The sequence below is a fragment of the Muntiacus reevesi genome, chromosome 1 (genome assembly GCF_963930625.1).
Source record: "Muntiacus reevesi chromosome 1, mMunRee1.1, whole genome shotgun sequence".
Lineage (NCBI taxonomy): Eukaryota > Metazoa > Chordata > Mammalia > Artiodactyla > Cervidae > Muntiacus > Muntiacus reevesi.
In genome coordinates, this window is record NC_089249.1 from 196,708,390 (window position 1) to 196,732,308 (window position 23,919).

A 23,919-nucleotide genomic window follows, 5' to 3' on the forward strand; every position below is an offset into this window, starting at 1 on the left:
TCTAACTCTTTATGACCCCATGAACTGTAGCCCACCAGGCTGCTCTGTCCACGGGATTCTCCAGGCAAGAATACTGGAGTGGGTTGCCATGCCTTTCTCCAGGGGGATCTTACCAACCCAGAGACCAAATCCCTTTCTCGTGCATTGCAGGTGGATTCTTTACCGCTGAGCCACTGGGGAAGCCCCAAGATCTGGCACAGCCAAAGAAATAAATAATTTTTTAAAAGAAGAGGAAAATAGAAGATGAACAACAACATAAACCAATTAGGCCTATCACGTATACAGAACACTTCACCTATCACCAGCAGAATACACATTCTTCTCAAGTACACATGAAACATTATCCAAGATTGACCATATATTAGGCCTAAAACAAATCTTAATCATTTAAAAATTTGTATACAATTTTAAAAGGTTAATCTCAGGGTATTCTTTCTGCCCCCTTCTGATGCCTATGTCAGAAGCTTTCTCTATCTCCTTTATACTTTAATAAAACTTTATTACACAAAAACTCTGAGTGATCCAGCGTCGTCTCTGGCCCCGGATTGAATTCGTCTCCTCCGGAGGCCAAGAATCCCAGCGTCTTATCATTCAGCAGCAACCTTTCATCTTGGGGGCTCGTCCGGGATCCTTCAGGACAAGATGGGCCTGATAATCTATGTGAGCCTACTTCTGCTGACTCCGAAATCCTGAGACCGCCGCTTGATCCTCAAGACAATGCCTTCCTGTCCTGGGCTCACTCCTATGCTGCATTCCACAATCGGTCTAACTGCTGCGTCTGCGGAGCACTCCCCTCTTCATCAATGGAAGGCTTCCTGTGGTGGACATCTCCACTTCAAGGAAAAGACTTTCTCCAAGTCTGGAAATACCTTCGACAACAATCACATGTGATGCCTCTTCTTCGCCTGATGACATCAACAACCCTAGAATGGACTGGTGCAATACTTTGTACTTTAACTATGGACATAACGTGACTTTTAATTTTGATTATACACTGTCTCAGTTTAATGACTATTTTGCTGCACATAAGACAAATAGGTCTAGATCTGATGGTTTTTTACCTGACGTTTATCAAATATGGGATGACGTTATATGGCTTACTCCTGAAAAAGGACGTCTAATATCTACTGCCCCTATATGCTGGGAACAAACAGAGTCATCCCCCAAAGTTAGCCAACAACTTAATTACAATGATTGGAAACAATTGGGATTTTTGCCTCAGGAAATATGTAATGTAATCATTCCCATGTTTTCCAACCCCAGTTCAGGATCTCCCTTTGTCTGGCCAGGCACTAATTGGGACTGGATATCTCAGTCATGCTGGTTTGCTCCAAACGGGACTTATTGGATATGTGGCTCTTACCTATGGGCTTGGCTTCCCCCTGGCTGGATAGGGAGATGCACCCTGGGTCTAGCCTTTACTCACGGCTTTATATTTTCAGAGCTTCCAGAGAAGCCTGCTAATTTACCCCACCTTAAAACTCAGTGGGCAAGGTCTGTATTTCACTGGTATGATTATTTGGCTGCAGTGTTTGTCCCCTCTTTGGGAACTACAGATGTTATGCTATGAGTAGATGCTTTGACTAATTTTACTCAACAGGCATTACAAGATTCTCAAAAAGCTATTTCAGCTCTTAATGCTGAACAAGCACAAATTAAAAAGGTGGTTTTACAAAACAGATTGGCTTCAGATATTCTAACAGCTGCACAAGGAGGAACTTGTGCCATTACTCACACCCAATGCTGTACTTATATACCTGATATGAGCACTAATGTTACTCATTTTACTAAACACATGAACAAGATGACTGGGGCCATGGATACTCCTGAAGCCTCAATCGCCTCACTTTGGGAGACGTTAACTAGCTCCCCATGGTGGAAGACTATCTTAATTACAATAATTCTGATTGTTTTGTTTTTGCTGTTTGCTCCCCGCATCTGTAACTGTGTAACTGGATTTGTTTCTAGTCGCATGAAAGCTTTTTGTTATGCCCGTGTCCGAATCCCCGAGCGGGAAGAGAGAAGGCTTCCAAGACAATGCAACTCGCAAAAAAGGGAAGTTTATTACTGACTCGAGCCAGGGCCTTCTGCCCCACCCATCACAGTGGTGCAGGGTCAGAAAAAGCCCTGAGCCCAAGCTGCTAGCAAATTTATAAGATATGCATAAGCAATTAGTAGCTGGCTTAAGCGGATTGGTTACATGTTTGCAAAGCAATTCTATTGGTACAGACTTTCGCGGGCTTTTTCAAACCTGGGCGTTCACGGGCTTTTCAGCTCTCCCTTTGCTTCTTACTGGGCGCATATTGATTGGCTGGCTCCAGGTTACCTGATGGGGGTAGGGAATCTTACCATTTCGGGGGAAGCTAAAACTTAGCTCCAGGCTGCCTGTCATGGTATTAACCCTGGCAGCCTCACACTTTTAAGTTACAAATGGTTGCTCAAACTCCTGCTATCACTGCAACTTCTTCCGACTACTCTTTGGGGCCCCTGGATCAGACATCCTCACTATGAGGATTAGGAGAATATGTTGCCTCACCAATTAAGGGACAATGCCTCTTGTCAGCTCGGAAGCAGTTATGGAATGAGAACGACGCCCCTTTTCTCTAGGCAACATAATTCTCCTAAAAGAAAAGGGGGGAATGAGAGGGTAACAGGCAGGAAGGCCAGGGGTCTCCAAACAGAGGAAATAGGCTGCAAGTGCCAGACATTTTTACCTCTCTTAAGCGGCAGGAGGAAACAAACCAGCGATGTTTTTTTTCTTCTCTATACAAATTTAAAAGGAGGTTTCTCTTAAAATGCTGTGTTGCCATGACACCGGGTTTCACCTGAAGCTAACTATTCTCAAACCTTGAGTTAACCAATACATTTCTTTTTCTTATGGAAATGTTTGTCTTAAGCTATGTTAATGTGCTATGCATTTACCCCAGACTCTAAATTCCGCCAAATGGCCTAATCTACTTACTCAGATATTGTTCCCCTAATCTATGTAAATGAAATTATTTGTTGGTAATCTGCCCTTCTACAAGATTCAAGTCAATCGTTTTATGGCCAGGGATGAATTATCTGGTGCCATTCTAAATTCTAAGACATTCCTTTCTTTTCATTAACAGACTGTGAGTGACCATATAACTTACAGCTAAAGACTAGGAGGGGGGTATTCTTTCTGCCCCCTTCTGATGCCTATGTCAGAAGCTTTCTCTATCTCCTTTATACTTTAATAAAACTTTATTACACACACACACACACACAAAAAAAGCTTAATCTCCATTTACAGTTATTATGAAATATCAGTTATATTTCCCATATTGTACAATACATCCTTAAACCTATCTTACTCCCACAGTTTGTACCTCCCACTCCTCCACACCTATATTCCACTCCCCCCACCACTGCTTAACAGAAGCTTGTCCTCTATATCTCTAAGTCTGCTTCTTTTTGTTGTATTCACTAGCTTGTTGTATTTTAAGACTCCACATATAAGTGATATTATACAGTATTTGTCTTTCTCAGTCTGACTTATTGCACTTAGCTTAATAAATCTCAAAAGGTTGAAATTGTAGTATTTTTTCAATCACAATAGAATAAAACTAGAAATCAATAAGAGACAGAAAACTGGAAATTTCACAAATATGTGGAAATGAAGCAACACAGTCTTAAACAACCAATATGTCAAAGAAGAAATATAATGAAAATGAAAACAAAGCATACCAAACTTACAGGATACAGCAAAACAAGTCCTAAGAGAAAAAATTTATAGCTATAAATGCACCCATTTAAAAAAACTCAAATCGATAACCTCATTGCACACTTTAAAGAACTAGAAAAGTAAAGACAGAGCTACAGAAGAAGGAAAATAATACAGGTTAGAGCAGAGATAAAATAGAGAACAGAAAAACGACAGAGAAAATCAATAAACCCAAAAGGAATTCGTTTAAAATACCAGCAAAATTGACAAATATTTAGCTAGATTCACTGAAAGGAGAGAGGGAGGAGGGGAAGAGGAGGGGAGGGGACTCAAATTACCAAAATTAGAAATAATCTGGGGACATCCCAGTATTCTTGCCTGAAAATTCCAGGGACAGTGGAGCTTCATGGGCTACAGTCCATGAGGTCACAAAGAGTCAGACACAACCGAGCAACACACAAATACACACACACACGTTATTGATTTTGCAAAAATAAAAAGGATTTTAAGACAATACTGTGGATAGTTCTGGGCTTCCCAGGTGATGCTAGTGGTAAAGAACCCCTTTGCCAACACAGGAAACATAGGAGACATGGGTTTGACCCCTGGGTCAGGAAGATCCCCTGGAGGAGGGCATGGCAATCTGCTCCAGTATTCTTGCCTTTAGGATCCCATGAACAGGGGAACCTGGTGGGCTATAGTCCATAGGGTCACAAAGAGTTGGACATGACTGAGGTATCTTAGCACTCACACATGAATATCTCTATGCCAACAAACTTAATAACCTGGATGAAATGCACCGATGCTTAGAAATACACAATCTACCAAAACCGACTCAAGATGAAATAGAAAATCTGAATAGACCTATAATACGGAAGGAGATTTAATCACTAATCAAAAATCTCCCATCAAAGAAAAGCCCAGATTGGATGATTTCAGTGGTGAATTTTATCAAACATTTAATGAAAAATTAACACCAATCTCTCCCAAACTTTTGCCAAAAAAATATTGAAAAGGAGGGAACACTTTCAAACTCATTCCGAGGGAGTCCAGGTTTGGTTCCTAGTTAGGGAACAAGATCCCACTTGTGGCAACTAAAGATCCTGCATGCTACAACAAATGATGGGAGATCCTGAATACTACACCTAAGCCTGGTGCAGCCAAATGAACAAAAATAAAATAATTATTTAGTTTAGCATATTGAAAGATGCTTCCTGGGGGGCTCAGTGGTAAAGAATTTGTTGCAGGAAGGGGGACCCCTTCCAGGGCTCAAAACTGGGCTCTTGTCTAACACTCAGAAATGAATTGTCCGAGGAGATACATGTGCTGATAAAACAAGAGATCTTATTGGAAAAGCGCACCCAGGTGAAGAGCAGGAGGGTAAGGGAACCCAGGAGAACTGCTCTGCCGTGGCTTGAAGTCTTGGGTTTTGTGGTGATGGGATTAGTTTCCGAGTGGCCAATGATTCTAATTCAGAGTCTTTCCTGGTGGCGCACGCATCGCTCAGCCAAGATGGATGCTAGCGAGAGGGATTCTGGGAAGTGGACAGACATGCGGTGTCTCCATTTGACCTTTCTCGAACTCTTCCGGTTGGTGGTGGCTTATTAGTTTCGTATTCTTTATCAGGATCTGTCATAAAACAACTCATGCAAATGGTTACTATGGTGCCTGGCCAGGGTGGGCGGTTTCAATCAGTGTGCTTCCCCTAACAACTCCCCCCTAAGAGACTTCATACTCAAGATGCTTTTTGGGAATTGGGGCAGAGGTCTCTTTCTTCTGTAACTTCTTCTTGCTGTGCCTGGGCGTAGGCCTGCCTAGCAGAGCAGAAGTCTCTCTCTACCTGATCTAAGTTGGGGTGTTCCATATCTGAAACCAGCTTTCACGCTTGTAATAACAGCAATTTAATTTGAAACTGTTGGCACCTCTCAGAGATGAAATAGACAGGGGCCAAACAGGAGACCTAACAGGATGGTCATCACTGGTCCCCACAAACAGGAGGCAAAATTTGGGGTGAGGGCTGCAGGGTTTGTGACTTTTTTTTTTTTTTTTTTTTTTTTTGATTGTCTGGTGGTGAAGCAACAGAGCTCTGCTCCAGGAATCTTGTGTTTAGTCTGAAGTTACCATCCTCTACCTGGGTGGGGGCTCCAGTTCTGTAGAAGAACTCAAAGACATTGTTATGCATATTTCTTTGAGTAGGAACTAGGACCCTGTCTCAAGGCTGTACCACCATTTGATTGTTTTTCCTCTGTTTCTGTATACTCTCCCTTCCCTGATTAGCAATTGTTTGAATCCACCCTTTGGAACTCAGGGAAGGTCAAGGAAGCTGAATGAAGCCTATATCCTACAGATAAGAAATGGAGAACACACAGCAGATTTGTACTCCAGATTCACCACCTCACAGAGTCCTGCTCAGTTTTAATTTAGGGAACAGGGCAACTATGACTGTGATAATTTCCTGTGATAGTTTCCTGTCAAAATGGAGCATAGGACTGTATCGGCTTGGAGAAGAGACACTGAATTGGAAGTATTCCTGAGTTCCAAGTCCTAGATCTGAGCCTTGTATAATTAAAATCTCAATCCCTTGGTCTGCCATTTTATTGTAACAGACCCAATTAGTAGTAGCTGGAGAAGGGATAACTGGAATTTTAATAGACAAAATAAATCTCTTTCTTTTTAGAAGAATAGGCCTAAAACCCAGTCTGGACCTAGCACTTTGGGGAGACTTTTAGCCAGGTGGCCAGTTACCTAGTTTTATAAAAAGTAAGGTAGAAGTTACTAGCTTCCAGCAGACATTGTTTTGAGAATGGTGGCTTCTAAGCCTGCCACGACTCAGAAAACTCAAGTGTTTAGCAATACAACGTCTAATCTGAAATTACACTCATAGTAACACCTGGTTATTTCCCCAGGATGTCTGAACCATAGCTGAGTACTCTATTTTGACTTTTAATTGTAAAATTTTCCTTACTAGCCAAAGCAGATGTCACCGTTAATGACGTCAGTGTTTCTCTAGGTATGAGAAGATGCAAGATTTGGGATTCATAAAATCTGAAGAGATCTATCTGAAGACCTGTTCTGCCAGTTTTTTTCAGAGCACAGAGTGCCTCATTCCTGATTTTCACCTTGAACTCCTTTCAGGGCCATTGAAAGTCAGCAGTTGCAGTGACCATGATTTAATCTCTATAGATGTAGATGGCAAGTGTCAATCTTCAGTTGGCAGAGCCCCTTTTTGCTCATAAACTTGACCATGATTTTGAGGGGGGCATATCATGACCATTTTATCCCATGGTGCTGAGAATGTCCCTTCTCAGGTTTGGCAAAAATTTTGTTGACAGGCCACTCAATGTGCTGTTATTGGACTAGGCCATAAAACAATATCCAAAATTTTCTGGACCACCTGTCTTACTAGCCTCTTGGTCCAGGAAAACATTTTCTCTTGTTGTTTTTTCTTGTATCTAGAGTTACACTGTTATCATCATTGATCTCATAGGGAACTATATATTATTTTATCAGAGGCCTCAGTCACACATTTGGCAGTGTAAGAAACAGCAACTTTGTAAAACAGGTGAAATACAACGAACATAGCCAGCAGTATTAGTGAAGGCACAAGTAAGACTTAAGACCTTCTATTAGATGTAGCCCAGTACATCTCAGGTCACCTGACTTAGTCTACTCTGTATGAATCTTTATCCTTCAGGGAAATTATACATTGGCACCACCATCTATAAGGCACATAGCCCAGTTTTCTAGTGTTACTAGACTGATTATCCTTAGTATGATTTAATTGTTTTCAACACAGAGGAGACTTTAAACCTAAATTACCATAGCCTGGTGTTATCTATATAAATCTATCTCATAATTGTGGGAGATTTTTTTTTCCTTTGCTGAAACTTTTCTTTTTGTTCAGATTGAGTTTGAGTAATAGAAAAAGGCTCAAATTTATGGCCAGAGTCAGAGTAGGCATTATTAACTGGCCCAGTGAGGGGATCCCGTCTGGTAGTATCACAGTGACCTGAATATGACTATAATTTTTTTTTAATTTTATTATTTTTTTTATTAGTTGGAGGCCAATCACTTCACAACATTTCAGTGGGTTCTGTCATACATTGACATGAATCAGCCATAGAGTTACACGTATTCCCCATCCCGATCCCCCCACCCACCTCCCTTTCCACCCGATTCCTCTGGGTCTTCCCAGTGCACCAGGCCCGAGCACTTGTCTCATGCATCCCACCTCGGCTGGTGATCTGTTTCACCATAGATAATATACATGCTGTTCTTTCAAAATATTCCACCCTCACCTTCTCCCACAGAGTTCAAAAGTCTGTTCTGTACTTCTGTGTCTCTTTTTCTGTTTTGCATATAGGGTTATCGTTACCATCTTTCTAAATTCCATATATATGTGTTAGTATGATGTAATGTTCTTTATCTTTCTGGCTTACTTCACTCTGTATAATGGGCTCCAGTTTCATCCATCTCATTAGAACTGATTCAAATGAATTCTTTTTAACGGCTGAGTAATATTCCATGGTGTATATGTACCACAGCTTCCTTATCCATTCATCTGCTGATGGACATCTAGGTTGCTTCCATGTCCTGGCTATTATAAACAGTGCTGCAATGAACATTGGGGTGCACGTGTCTCTTTCAGATCTGGTTATAATTTTTTTTAAGTAAATTTCTTCAGGGCCAGTCAGTTAGAGTCTTGTAGTAGAGAAATTTACCAAGGTAACTCTGAACTAGATACAGGTAATTGGCCACAAACCTAACAATTGGATTGATTTTTAAAACTAGCATAGGATCAGGCCTATGATAGAAAAGCATTTGATTTATATGCAAAGGTCTAAGAAATCAAGAAAACATTATAAATGATCATACGAATCAGGTCCAGCATCTTGGACAAGCTGTCTACCTCTGATGTCGTTGTCTTCTCATCCTGGTGCAGTGTAGTTTTTCCTATTTGAGCATCATTTTAAGGTGAGATCAGGTCGGCTGTCTTCTCTATAGACCAATCCACTGTAGGGGCCTTTGGAAGTGGGAATTAATCTAAGAGTTAATTTCGCTTCAGTTTCATTGTGCATGAGCTAGTTAAGAGTACCTGATAAAAAGTCCTTCCATCCAGGTTGGAGACAGTCCCTTAAATTATGCCTTTTTCCAGTCCTGGTTGCAGGTCATGAGGCATCTGATCTTTATCCAAAGATAGATTACTGAGATAAGCTTCAAAAACAAACAGGGGGTTCTTTAAGAATTTAATTAAATTTTACATTAATATCACATAACAGCAAAGATCTATCTAAGAAATTAGTCTTTCTACATGCAGACCTCTATTAACAAACTAGGATTTAACATTTTTTAAAATATCTTTTTCTCCCTAAAGTTACCCTCATTTTTGTCAAATACAACCAAACTAAGGCTAGTTTGTTTGCAAAATAGGTCTGTTCTCACTAATTTTGGTCTGATGATTTATATAACCATAATTGATTATAGACTTTTTATTTTGCTAAAACACTTATAGAATCTCAGACTGAACTTTTAATATAAAACAGGGCTGGGAAACTCACACCAAAGGCTTATCACAGATTTTGCCTAACAAATCTAGATGAACTCTTCCCTTTTTAAGGTCTCAAAAATTCCTTGAGATTTTTGTAACTGTTAGTGAGATAACCTTCCTAGCTCATTTGATAAACTTACTGGAAACCTAAGAGTTTCAAATTTCTGGAGGAGTCAGATAGAGAGAAAATATAATTGTTTTGTTTATAACATATAATTTTACCAAATTATTTTCATAATTAGTTTGAGAGGAAGATTTTCCCTACTCCCGGAAAACACAAGATTCAAATCTGTAATTTTTCAGATAGAAACCATAAAAGTTATAAGCATACTCGCTGGTTCATTCCGTCCTTTAACTTTTGTGAAGTCATCAGGTTTCTCATTAGAACACCAAGACATATCAAAATGTTAAGAACTCCATATAATTTCTAGGATATCTGTATTAGTAATTTTACTGTATCTATTTACAGATATTACTAATATCTGTATTAGTAATACATTATAACATGAGTGGATTTATTACTCATTTCATAATCTTTTTTATGTAATTTAACCAACCAAATAAACACAGTTTAATATCTCCCTTTGGGATGTTTCAGGGGCCCTCTGAAGCACCCCAAAGTTAGCTAGAGGTCAAAGGAACTTTAAAAGAATTCGATTTAGGAAGTTTTATCGAAAAGATCAATTAAAAGCATTTAGAACATTTGGTCAGATTTAGTCAATGTTGATGGGTGTATCATTTAGCTTGTTGATATGTCACAATGGGCGTAAATATCAAGGCTCAAGGTCTAGTGAAAGTCAGCTCTGCCATCTTGGACCTAATTGGCTCTAACCAGTTTTCTTATGACCGGTGTCATTCCTAACAAAATCTATTTATCTAACTAATTTTAATCCAATTTTAGAAAATCCTGATCATGCATAACTCTTTTTAGTATTTTTTATACCTTTTTTTTTTTTTTTAACTGAAAGCACACTTCCTGCTTTCTTTTAGCAACCAAGAGCTAACTTTTATATTAGCATTTTATAGACTGGTGAGCATAAATACCAGTGATAATTTCGAAAACCGTTGCTTTCTTAAAACATTTTAGGATGGCATCAAACATTATTCATTTATAGTCCCAAATCTCTTTAGTTTTTCTGTAAAAGGAAATCAGTGTTTAGTAGTAAATGTTTCAAAATCTTATTTCATTTGGAAATGACCTAATTATTTAATAGACTTCCAATACTTAGTTTAGCACAACCCTTAGAAATTCAAGTTATGCCAATCTGGAGAGACTATTGTAGACAGATATTCCTAAAGAATAATTATTATTAATAGACTTTATGTACAAACTCATATCTCATTTACATTTTTTAGCAGTTTCTTCACTCGAGGTAATTTTCTTGTTGACAAACTTGTAACAGATATAATATTTAACTTATATTAAACATAGGTACAATGAAAATATTTTACTTAATGTTAATTACTCTAAGACTATACTAGATAGGTCAACAAACAAACATTAGTATCGGGTATTCAATACTGAATATTTCCCAGTTCACCTGAACCTGGAATTTTTTATTTAATTTAGAATTATTTGATTTGTAAGTGCTTACCTTTTTTTAAGCCAATTAAATAGAGCTCATTTACAAATTAACCTAAAAAATATTACCCAGAGACAAAGACATACCAAGACATATTTAGACATACACAGTGCAAGATCTAGCTTCATTTTCTAAGTTTGGTAAAGGCTTTTCCCCTTCTCCCCTCAGTCTCAGGAGTTAGAGATGGTCTAGATAAGTGTTCCTGAGAGCCCTGGTCTCAAGGCACAGGGAAAGAAAATCAAGTTCTAACAAAATGGTGGCCAGACAAAGCAAAATGGCCGCCACAAATCACAACACAGCACAACACAGAACAGAGTTAAAACACACACATATAAACCCGGCAGTCCTCATCAGCAAAAGGAAGAAAGGAAGCCAGGTTGAAAGAAGAAGGAGGAGGAGGCGGGAAAGGGGGGCAAAAGGGGTGGCCTTACAGACGTCTCCTGCCACCTGCAGACACCCAGGCGTTACGGGACTTTTCCCTGGGCTTCCAGAAAAGGGAGGACTGGAACTCGGCCCTACCAGAAACCAGACCAGAAAGCTCGAGTTCTCTGCCAAGAGGAGGTGATCAGTCTCCAATCCTCAGCTCAAGCTGAGGCCCTTCGTCCAGGACCAGGGGACTAGAAAAACGGGAAGGATAGGAAGGGCTAAGGAGAGGAAGGAGAGAGGGAAGGGGAGAGAGGTCAATAAAGTCTCTTGTTCCTTACCAGTCGGGGCACTCTGGCCAGTTGTCCGCGTCAGGAGGAGACCAGGGACCAAAGGGTCCCAGTTGCGGCCGCTGGGTCTGGTCCATTGGCAGGCAAGCTGGCCCCTGAGTATCCCAAGGGGTCAGGATGTCAGTCTCAGCGAAGAAGAATCCCACCAGAGTAGCCATTTGTTGCAGGAAGGGGGACCCCTTCCAGGGCCCAAAACTGGGCTCTTGTCTAACACTCAGAAATGAATTGTCCGAGGAGACACATGTGCTGATAAAGCAAGAGATTTTATTGGGAAAGAGCACCCAGGTGGAGAGCAGGAGGGTAAGGGAACCCAGGAGAACTGCTCTGCCGTGGCTCGAAGTCTTGGGTTTTGTGGTGATGGGATTAGTTTCCGGGTGGTTTTGGCCATTCATTCTAATTCAGAGTCTTTCCAGGTGGCGCACGCATCGCTCAGCCAAGATGGATGCTAGCGAGAGGGATTCTGGGAAGTGGACAGACATGCGGTGTCTCCATTTGACCTTTCTCGAACTCTTCCAGTTGGTGGTGGCTTATTAGTTTCGTATTCTTTATCAGGATCTCCTGTCATAAAACAACTCATGCAAATGGTTACTATGGTGCCTGGCCAGGGTGGGCGGTTTCAATCAGTGTGCTTCCCCTAACAAATTCACCTACAATGCAAGGGACACAGGTTGTATCCTTGGGTGGCAAAGATCCCCTGGAGAAGGAAATGGCAACCCACTCCAGTATTCTTGCTTGGGATATCCCAAGAGCAGAGGAGTCTGGGGCTACAGTCCATGGGGTTGCAAAAAGTTAGGCACAACTTAGGGACCAAATAACAAGAGCAGGCACATTAAAATGATTACACAATATGACCAAGAGAGACTCACTTTCAGAGTGGAAGAATGGTGTGGCCTATAAAAGTCAATCAGTGCAATACACCACATTTTTTTAAATGAAGGAAAAAGACACATTATCACCCCCATTGATGCAGAAAAACTTTTGACAAAATCCAACACCCTTTCATGATAAAAACACTCAATAAACAGGGAATACAAGAGGACATCCTTAACATGATAAAGGCCACATATGGAAAACTCACAGCTAAAATCATACTTAATGATGAGGACTGAAAGCTTTTCCTGTAAGATCAGGAATAAGACAATTACAGTTTACCAATTCTATTCAACATAGTACTGCAAGTTCTAGCCAGAACAGGCAGGTAAGAAAATGATATAAAAACCATCCAAATTGAAAAAGAAGTAAAATTATTTCCATTTACAAGTGACATAATTTTATATTGAGAAAAGCTTTAAAATCCACTTTAAAAAGTTAGAGGTAATAAAATGAATTCAGCAAAATTGAAGGATATAAGATCAACATGTACATTGGTTGTGTATTTCTATATAATAGCAATTTACCATCCAAAAATGAAATTTAAAAATCAATTCCACTTACAACAGTATGAAAAAGAATGAAATATTTAGGAATAAGTCTAACCAAGGGGAAGAAAACTGGAAGCTATAAAACACTGTTGAAGAAAATTAAAGAAGACCTAAATAAATGGAAATACATCCCATGTTCACGGATGGAAAATTTTAAATTGTTAAGGTGGCAATAGTACCCGCAATGATCTGTATATTCTGTGCAATCCCTGTCAAAAATTTGTGCAGGCATAGAAAATGGGAATTCATATGGAATCTCAAGGAACTCCAAATCTCCAAAACTATCTTGAAAAAGAGCTGTAAGATTCACAAGTTCTGATTTTAAAATGTACCACAAAGCTACTGTAAGTAAAGCAGTGGGGGTACTGACATAAGAATAGACATATAGATCAAAGAAATAAGAGAGTGAAAAACTAGAAATAAACTCTCATATATATGGTCAACTGATTTTAGATAAGGGTGCCAAGGCCATTGAATGGGGAAAGAACAGTCTTTTCAACAAATGGCACTGGGAAAACTGAATATCCACATGCAAAAGAATTAAGTTGGACTGTTAACTTATAGCATATCCAAAAATTAATTCCAAATGGATCAAATACCTAAACTTAATTAAAACTATAAAAATCTTAGAAGGAAGCAAAGGGGAAAATATTTGTGGCATTAGATTTGGCCATGATTTCTTCCTTCCTTTTTTTTTTTTCTCTCTGTGTCCTGGTGCTTGAGGAGAGAACCGGCGGACTGCTGGTCGCCGGTACGGAACACATGACATTAAGGGTTCTTTTCCTTTTTAATGACTTTTGGGCACTTTTAATGACTAATGGGCACTTCCTTATGTTGGGGCCCTGGTTTGAGAAGCAGCCAATGACTGGTCACATTCAAAAATTCTTTATTAAACTCACTATTCAGGGGGTGGAGGTCACGCATCTCTAGTCAGGCTGTAGAGGTTTGGTTATTCTTTGTGTGGTTTACACAAAATCTGGAAGGGGACTGAAGCTCTGAGAAGATGGAAAGAAGCTACACCTACATAGCATGCAAATGAAGCAATCCTAGCTACCCACTCCAGAGTGGACAGATGTCAAAAAACAAGGCTGAGCAAAAGTTTTGGGGTCAAGGTTGCCCTCTTCATATTGTACTTGTTGCCCAGGCACCTTCCTTGTAAAGAGGTCTGACAATGACTCCTGATAAGCATAGTCATCCATACATCGGGGGCGGGGGAAATCTTAAAGGCTTCTCTCCACTCCGGCTCAATAATCATACTTTCCTATTTCTGTCCCTTACCTTTCCCTCCTCCAGACCTTGGGTCCATAGAAGGCACCAACCTTTTGTTTAGGGTTCCCATAGTCATGAGTTGACCCCCAGATCTGTGCTCTTCCAGCTGACTCTTCACCGGCACACTGTTCCTGGAGAACCTAGAACAGAAGGTCAGTGCTTTCTGCTTCTTGTCTGCTTTGTCTCACCACATAACTGATTAAGCCTTAACTGTTACTTTCATTTTAACTCATCTTAATGGGCTCCTTGGCATGAAGTGATGGGGCCGGATGCCATGATGTTAGTTTTTTGAATGTTGAGTTTTAAACCAGTTTTTTCACTCTCCTCTTTCACCTTCATCAAGAGGTCTTTAGTTCTTCTTCACTTTCTGCCATTAGGGTTGTGTCATCTGCATTTGGGGGGAAAATGGAAACAGTGATGGACTTTATTTTCTTGAGCTCCAAAATCACTGTGGACGGTGACTGGAGCCATCAAACAAAAAGACTCTTGCTCCTTGGAAGAAAAGCTATGACAAACCTAGACAGCATATTAAAAAGTAGAGACATCACTTTGCCGACAAAGGTCATATAGTCAAAGCTATGGTTTTTCCAGTAGTCATGTATGGATATAAGAGTTGGACCATAAAGAAGACTGAGTGCTGAAGAATTGATGCTTTCAAACTGTGGTGCTGGAGAAGACTCTTGAGAGTCCCTTGGATTGCAGGAAGATCAAACCAGTCAATCCTAAAAGAAATCAACCCTGAATATTCATTGGAAGGACTGATGGTGAAGTTGAGGCCCCAAAACTTTGACCATCTGGTGTGAACATCCAACTCATTGGAAAAGACCCTGATGCTGGGAAAGATTGAGGGCAGGAGAAGGGGGCAGCAGAGGATGAGATGGTTGGATGGCATCACTGACTCAATGGACATGAGTTTGAGCAAACTCTGGGAGATACTGAAGAACAGGGAAGCCTGGCGTGCTGCAGTCCATGGGGTTGCACAGAGTCGGAAATGACTGAGTGACTGAACGCCATCACCACCACCAACAAATGGGTTACTTGGACAACACCCGGCAGCCCAGCTCTCTCCAGCTCATTTGAACTGTTGAATTAGACTTGTGCTTTTCAATCACCTTCCTGTAACCTGGTTGAATGCCAAACGTCACATAAAAAAAATTAGGCAAAATATGAGTCCCTGGAAGATGTAACCACTCATCTCCAGAAAGGATTGTTTTTTCCTTTTTTTTTTTTTTAAAGCAGCTAAACTGGAGCCCCTAGCTTTTCCAGATCTCTTTAATTCACCGAGAAAGAAAGAGAAGTCACTCAGTTGTGTCTGACTCTTTGCGACCCCATGGACTGTAGCTGACCAGCCTCCTCTGTCCAAGGGATTTTCCAAATAAGATTACTGGAGTGGGTTGCCATTTCCTTCTCTAGGGAATCTTTCCAATCCAGGGATTGAACCTGGGTCTCCCACACTGCAGGCAGACTCTTTACCATCTGAGCCACCAGGGAAGCCCTTTAATTCACCCAGAGATTGAGTTAATCTGACCCTGGAGCCATTAATCCCTGTGAGAACTGTACTGAGGTTTTGCTCACTCTACTAAACGCCTCAGGGGTTCCCCAGGGCCCCTTCTCCTCAGTGGACCTAAACTCATTTTTTTGTCTCTCCAGTTTTCTAAGTATGTCGAAAGCTCCACTTACTTCCCCCGCCTGTGAGTCATCCCTTACATCAAGTATTGATCGACCCCCATGTGAAAAGCAGGTGCAAACCTCTGAATCTCACACTACATCTTGGCTCTGCAACTTTTCTCAGTCTTGCTGGTCCTCCCAATGCATCCAAATGGATTCCTTTCATATATGTTATTTAGGTTTTCTAGCTGCTTGGATGGGCGGGCTGGGGAGGGGGAGATGGGGAGACCACAGGCTCCAAACTTTGAAAACAGAATGTGCCATTTTAAAAAATCACAAAAACCATCACAACATTGTAAAGTAATTATCCTCCAATTAAAATGAATTAATTAATTTAAAAAATAAAAATCATCTAAGAATAAAAAAAAGAAAAGAAAAAAAGAGCTGCAGGAAGAAAGGTGAGAACTCCACACCTCAGTATTTTAACTCCCAAACTAGAAGCTCAATATTTCCCCTCAAAATTCTTTCTCAGATTTGCTTTGGCATCCACAGGGAAGGAAGAGTCTTACAGTCAGAAGTCAACTTTAAATGAATATTACATTTGAAAAAGATCAAAATGTACCTTTTTGGGGGGAAAGAGGGGAAGCCTTGGTGTTCATTCAGAAAAACCAAAGGAATTCCACATGCATTCTATATCCTAGCGAATTGCATAAACTTTATTTTTGTTGAAGATTGTATGTTTAATCAATCTTATGTTCTCATACCACTTCTTGAGAAGGAAGTTCAATTTGAAATTGTATCATTTCCTTCCTAACAAAGGGCAAGTGCTTAAATAAAAAACTGATGACATTTTTCAAACCAAAAAAAAAAAAAAAAAGGAGAAACCAAAGGCTATGTGACACTGAAAATGGAAATATGGGTGATGAAATTATAGCGACAAAGTAACATTATTCCTCTGTTACTTAAAACTTAAGTTTGAGATATGTAACATGAAATTCTATTGATTGTGGAAAGACTATGTCATTGTACTCTCCCTGTGGTTATGGAAATTAATACATTTATAGTTGCATATTGATTGAGCTATAAATATACCTTTGCAATCTTTCCTTACAGTATCATTTCCCAGGGGCTGCTATTAACAAAGTACCACGAACTCAATGGCTTAAAACAACAGAGATTTGTACACTTATAGTTCTAGAGGCCAAAAGTCAAAGATCAACATGTTGGCAGGACCGTGAAGATTATAGAAGAGGTTGTTCCCAAGTTTCTACTAGCTACTGATGGCCATCTGTGGCATTCTTCCATTTGTAGCTGCATCTCCTATGTTTCTCCTTTAACCTCACACTACTACCATCCTCAACGACATGTCTGATGCCGGGAGTGTGGGTTTCCCCCAACACCACGCAATTCTCAGACACCAACTGGCCGTCTTACAATTTAACTCAATTCTGACACTTCCTACCCAGGTCAGAATTCACAGGTTAAGTGACCTCAGTTCACAAGATGCCGATTTTTCAATATTTACTTTTATTTATTTGGCTACACCGGGTCTTAGTTATGGCATGTGGTGCCTTTGTTTCGGCAGGCAGAATGTTTTAGATCAGACGTGTGGGATCTAGTTCAAACCCAGGTCGCCTTGCATTAGGAGCACAGAGTCTTAGCCCACCACCAGGGAAGTCCCTCAGAAGTCCCTAAGTCCAGATTGTAAAATTTGTGCTTCTGACTCCTGGGCTATATAGCTCAGAGGTTCTGACAACCCTTTCCTCGGTTTCAATTAATTTGCTAGCGTGGCTCACAGAATGAGGAAGGATATTTTACTTCCCGTATAAGGAAGGATGTTTTACTTCAGATTATGGGTTTATGATAAAGGGCTATATAGCTCAGGAACAGCCAGAAAGAAGGGATGCACAGGCCAAAGTGTGGCGAGAGAGCGTGGAGCTCTCTCTAAGCACACCACTCTTCCCAACGGCCGCAGTGCACCAACCCAGAAGTTCTTTGAACTCCAGCCTTTGGGATTTTACGGGGACTGCATTACCTAAACATAGTTGGTTCAGTTGTTGGCCACTGGCGACTGATTGAGCCTCCAGCCCCTCTCTCCGTCGTAAAGATCAGGGGGTGGGATTCAAAGTTCCAACCTCCAAATTATGTAGTTGGGTTTCCTGACAAGTAGTCACCTTCACTCGGGGCTTTCCAAAAGTCATCTCATTAATAACCAAAGACACCTACGACGAACTCCTCATTTAGGAAATTCCAAGGGATTTTAGGAGTAGTGTACAGGAACGGGGGATGAAAACCAAAGTATATATATTTCTATTAAGAATCAGAACATCGCAATCTGTTTCTCTTCTTATAAGAATACCATCCTGGGTGGATTGAAAGCCCCTTGTAAAGACCGAATCTTACATTTTTCCTTACAACAGCAAGAACACTGTTTCCAAATAAAGTATTCACAAGGACCAGGGGGTAGGACCAGAACGTATCTTTTTTAGGGACACAATTTAACCTATTATGAAGTGAAGTGAAAGTGAAAGTCGCTCAGTCTTCTCCGACTCTTTGCGACCCCATAGACTGTACAGTCCTTGGAATTCTCCAAGCCAGAATACTGGAGTGAGTAGCCTTTCGCTTCTCCAGGGGATCTTCCCAGCCCAGGGATCGAAGATAGACTCTTACCGTCACCATCCATTTAAGAGACCCTTGAAGGAGGTAGACAAGGTGAACAATGATGAAACAGTGAGAAAGACAAAGACGGTTGTGGGGAATTCCGTGACTTCACTGCCGAGCGCCCGTGCTCAATCCCAGCTGGGCAACCTGTGGGGCGCAACCAAAAAAAGATGCTTATGCGTCTCACCAGCAGATTCGGCCGTTGGTGTTCTAAACCGTCACGGCAGTGCTGAGGCTATTTGTCTCCCGTGCGTGTGTTTCTTTTGTTACTCCTCAGCGCCACAGGGTAATCCCCTTTTCCCTTCTAAATGGCAGTTTACACAGTTCAAGGTGTTCTGCCTCTTCAGTATTATCTGTGACTTCAGGCAAAGTCAGATTCCACACATTTAGGGGCAATTTGGGTACAGTTGTGCCTTCTCATCCCCAGATCAGTACAGAGCTGAGTTGAAATTACATTTGTGCATCAGTTTGCGTTGTCCAAGATTTTGGAGCTAATGGAAAGCGGTTTTAAGGAGTCTTTTGGGGGTGCCAATGATCCTCGGCATCTTGCCCTAGGTGTTGGGGACATAACTGTTCAATTTGTGAAAATGAGTCAATCTGTATACTTATGATATATGCACTTTTCTGTATGTATGTTATGCTTTGATAAAAACTTTCTCCAACTTCATTGAGATATGATTGGCATATAACACTGCATAAGCTTAAGATGGACAAGGACATTGATACACACATACATTGCAGAATGATTGCTACAATAAGGCTAGTTAACACATCTATCACCTCACATAATTAGAATTTTTGTTTGTGTGGTGAGAATATTTCAGATCTACCCTCTTAGCAGCTTTTAAGTATATAATTATAGTATTGATAATGACTGTCACCACACTGTTCATTAGACCCCCCCACAACTTACTCATAACTAGATGTTTGTTTCATGTGACCAACAATTTTTCATTTTCTGCTCATCTTTTCATTTCCCCCACCTCTCAACCCCTGGTAACCCCCATTCTGCTCTCTGTTTTTCTGAGTTTGATTAGTTTAGATGGCAAAAAGGTAACACTTTTGTTTTTGGTTGTAATAGCGTAACAGGGATCAGATTTACCCACTCGCCTTAAACAAGTAAAACACTGTCCAAATTATTTCCATGATCACTGAGAAGAGATTAAAGGAATCAAGTAAAGACTTCTTAATCACAGGAGTTTCCTGGCAGGCCAGTGGTTAGGACTTCAGTTAGGTTCAGTCCTTGGTCAGAGAACTAAGATTCTGCAAGCTACATGGTACGGTCAAAAAAAACCCACTTCTGAATAAAGACACTAAAAACATGAGCCATAAAAGAGTGATCTAGTGGACTTCACAAAAATTAAAAATGTTTGCTCTTTCAAATACACAATTAAGAAAATAAAAACTCAATCACAGAAAGAAATTATTTATTTTATATCATGCATCTATAGATGGATTTTTAAAATTATTTTATTTATTTAACTATAATTGACTTAGAATATTGTGTCAGTTCCAGGTGTACAGCTTCAGATTCTTTTCTATTATATTGAATAAATTTTTGTAAGATATTGAATATAGTTCCATGTGCTATGCAATAAATCCTTGTTTTGATCATTTTGTAATCCTTTTTATTTTATTGAAGGCCACACCAAAGAAGAATTTCAGAGACTTGAAAGGTATTATTGCTTTAGTAGAGTTCCTTTCTTAATGGAATCCATTGGAAGAACCAATATATCTGGGTAAAGATTCAATTTTGATCCTACTCACTTTAAATATGACATTTGATTATTCAATTCAGTTTAGTTCACACACTCAGTCATGTCCGACTCTTTGTGACCCCATGAATCACAGCACACCAGGCCTCCCTGTCCATCACCAACTCCCGGAGTTTACTCAAACTCAAGTTCATCGAGTTGGTGATGCCATCCAACCATCTCATCCTCTGTCGTCCCCTTCTCCTCCTGCCCCCAATCCCTCCCAGCGTGAGGGTCTTTTCCAATGAGTCAACACTTCTCATGAGGTGGCCATAGTATTGGGGTTTCAGCCTCAGCATCAGTCCTTCCAATGAACAGCCAGGACTGGTCTCCTTTAGAATGGACTGGTTGGATCTCCTTGCAGTCCATGGGACTCTCAAGGGTCTTCTCCAACACCACAGTTCAAAAGCATCAATTTTGTGGCGCTCAACTTTCTTCACAGTCCAACTCTCACATCCATACATGACCACTGGAAAAACCATAGCCTTGACTAGACAGACCTTTGTTGGCAAAATAATATCTCTGCTTTTTAATATGCTATCTAGGTTTGTCGTAACTTTCCTTCCAAGGAGTAAGTGTCTTTTAATTTCATGGCTGCAATCACCATCTGCAGTGATTTTGGAGCCCAAGAAAATAAAGCCTGACACTCTTTCATGGTTCCGCATCTATTTCCCATGAAGTGATGGGACCAGATGCCATGATCTTAGTTTTCTGAATGTTGAGCTTTAAGCCAAATTTTTCACTCTCTGCTTTCACTTTCATCAAGAGGCTTTTTAGTTCCTCTTCACTCTCAGCCATAAGGGTGGTGTCATCTACATATCTGAGATTATTGATATTTCTCCTGGCAATCTTGATTCCAGCTTGTGCTTCTTCCAGCCCAGCATTTCTCCTGATGTACTCTGCATATAAGTTAAATAAGCTGGGTGACAATATACAGCCTTGATGTACTCCTTTTCCTATTTGGAACCAGTCTGGTGTTCCATGTCCAGTTCTAACGGTTGCTTCCTGACCTGCATATAGGTTTTTCAAGAGGCAGGTCAGGTGGTCTGGTATTCCCATCTCTTTCAGAATTTTCCACAGTTTAATGTGATCCACACAGTCAAAGGCTTTGTCATAGTCAATAAAGCAGAAATAGATGTTTTTCTGGAACTCTCTTGCTTTTTCAATGATCCAGCAGATGTTGGCAATTTGATCTCTGGTTCCTCTGCCTTTTCTAAAACCAGCTTGAATATCTGGAAGTTCACAGTTCACATATTGCTGAAGCCTGGTTTGGAGAACTTTGAGCATTAATTTACTAGCGTGTGAGATGAGAGCAATTGCACGGTAGTTTGAGCATTTGGGGATTGCCTTTCTTTGGGATTGAAATGAAAACTGACCTTTCCCAGTCCTGTGGCCACTGCTGAGTTTTCCAAATTTGCTGGCATATTGAATGCAACACTTTCACAGCATCATCTTTCAGGATTTGAAATAGCTCAACTGGAATTGCATCACCTCCACTAGCTTTGTTCATAGTGATGCTTTCTAAGACCCACTTGACTTCACATTCTAGGATGTCTGGCTCTAGGTGAGTGATCACCCCATTGTGATTATCTGGGTCATGAAGATCTTTTTTGTTCAGTTCTTCTGTGTATTCTTGCCATCTCTTCTTAGTGGTCAAATTTCCAAATGCAATTAATTAAATGAATTAATTCATGCAACAGATATTTCTTGAGAGTTAGGCACTCTTTCAGTTATTAGGGATATAATAATGGAAAAATACGCCAAGATTCCTGCTTTCATGGAGCTTACATTCTGGTGAAGGGAGACAGAACAATAAACATAATCAATAAGTAAATGATGTAGTATGTTAGAAAGTGTTAAATCCTATAGAAAAAGAAGTCGGGGTTAAAGGCATTGGAACTGAAGAGGGGTAGGTATAGTACTTTTAAATAGAATGGTCATGGCAGGTCCCAGAGTTGGATTTGAACCCAGAATATATTTTACAAATTCTTACAACTCAGTAATTAGAAGACAAAACCTCAGTTAAAAAAAAAAAAAAAAAAAAAAGCAAGCTATCAAGAAATTGGATACAAATTGTCCCAAAAGGAGATACCCACAAGAAAAGGTGCTCAATATCACTAGTCCTCAGTTCAGTTCAGTTCAGTTGCTCAGTCGTGTCCGACTCTGCGGCCCCATGAAACACAGCACACCAGGCCTCCCTGTCCATCACCAACTCCCGGAGTTTACTCTAACTCAAGTTCATCGAGTTGGTGATACCATCCAGCCATCTCATCCTCTGTTGCCCCCTTCTCCTCCTGCCCCCAACCCCTCCTAGCATCAGGGTCTTTTCCAATGAGTCAAATCTTCACAAGAGGTGGCCAAAGTATTGGAGTTTCAGCTTCAGCATCAGTCCTTCCAATGAACACCCAGGGCTGATCTCCTTTAGGATGGACTGGTTGGATCTCGTTACAGCCCACGGGACTCTCAAGAGTCCTCTCCAACACCACAGTTCAAAAGCATCAGTTTTTTGGTGCTCAGCTTTCTTCACAGTCCAACTCTCACATCCATACATGACCACTGGAAAAACCATAACCTTGACTAGACAGACCTTTGTTGGCAAAGTGATGTCTCTGCTTTTAAATATGCTATCCAGGTTGTTCATAACTTTCCTTCCAAGGAGTAAGCGTCTTTTAATTTCTTGTCCTCAGGGAAGTGCAAATTAAAATACAATAAACTGGGAGTTCCCTGGTGGTCCAGTGGCTAAGACTCCACCCTCCCAATGCAGGGGGCCCAGGTTAGATCCCTGGGCAGGGAATTAAATCCTACATGCCCTGACAAAGAGTTCGCATGCCCTAACTAAAAGAATTCATTTGAATCAGTTCTAATGAGATGGATGAAACTGGAGCCCATTATACAGAGTGAAGTAAGCCAGAAAGATAAAGAACATTACAGTATACTAACACATATATATGGAATTTAAATAGATGGTAGCAATAACCCTATATGCAAAACAGAAAAAGAGACACAGAAGTACAGAACAAACTTTTGAACTCTGGGGGAGAACGTGAGGGTGGGATGTTTTGAAGGAACAGCATGTATATTATCTATGGTAAAACAGACCACCAGCCCAGGTGGGATGCATGAGTCAAGTGCTCGGGCCTGGTGCACTGGGAGGACCCTGAGGAGTCGGGTGGAGAGGGAGGTGGGAGGGGGGATCGGGATGGGGAATACGTGTAACTATATGGCTGATTCATGTCAGTGTATGACAAAACCCACTGAAAAAAATAAATAAATAAATAAAGTAAAAAAAAAAAAAAAAAAAAAAAGATCTCACATGCCGCAAAGAAGATCAAAGATCCCAAGTGCTGCAACTAAGACCTGGCAGAGCCAAATAAATTATTTTTTGAAAAATACAATAAATTGCCACAAGAATGACTAAAATTAACCCTACAAACCATACCAAGTATCATTGAGGATGTGGAGGAAACAGAATTCTCTTTTGCTGTTGATGAGATAGATTGAAATATGGGATGGACACTTGGGGAAAGTTTCTTACAGAGTTAAACATACACCTACCACATGACATGCAATCCCACTCCTAGGAATTTTCCCAGGGAAATGATAGCACATGCCCTGATAAAGACTTATACACTGTATTCATACCATTGTTATTCATAATAGCCCCATAACTTCACTGG

At 40.5% G+C, this 23,919-nt stretch overlaps 1 non-coding gene across 1 annotated transcript; it reads right to left on the minus strand.

The window, feature by feature from the left end:
- Positions 1–13,654: 13,654 nt before the first annotated feature.
- LOC136156415 (small nucleolar RNA SNORA57) lies at positions 13,655–13,741 on the minus strand. The gene has a single exon (XR_010660970.1). It is a non-coding gene; the product is annotated as a small nucleolar RNA SNORA57 (small nucleolar RNA).
- Positions 13,742–23,919: the final 10,178 nt, after the last annotated feature.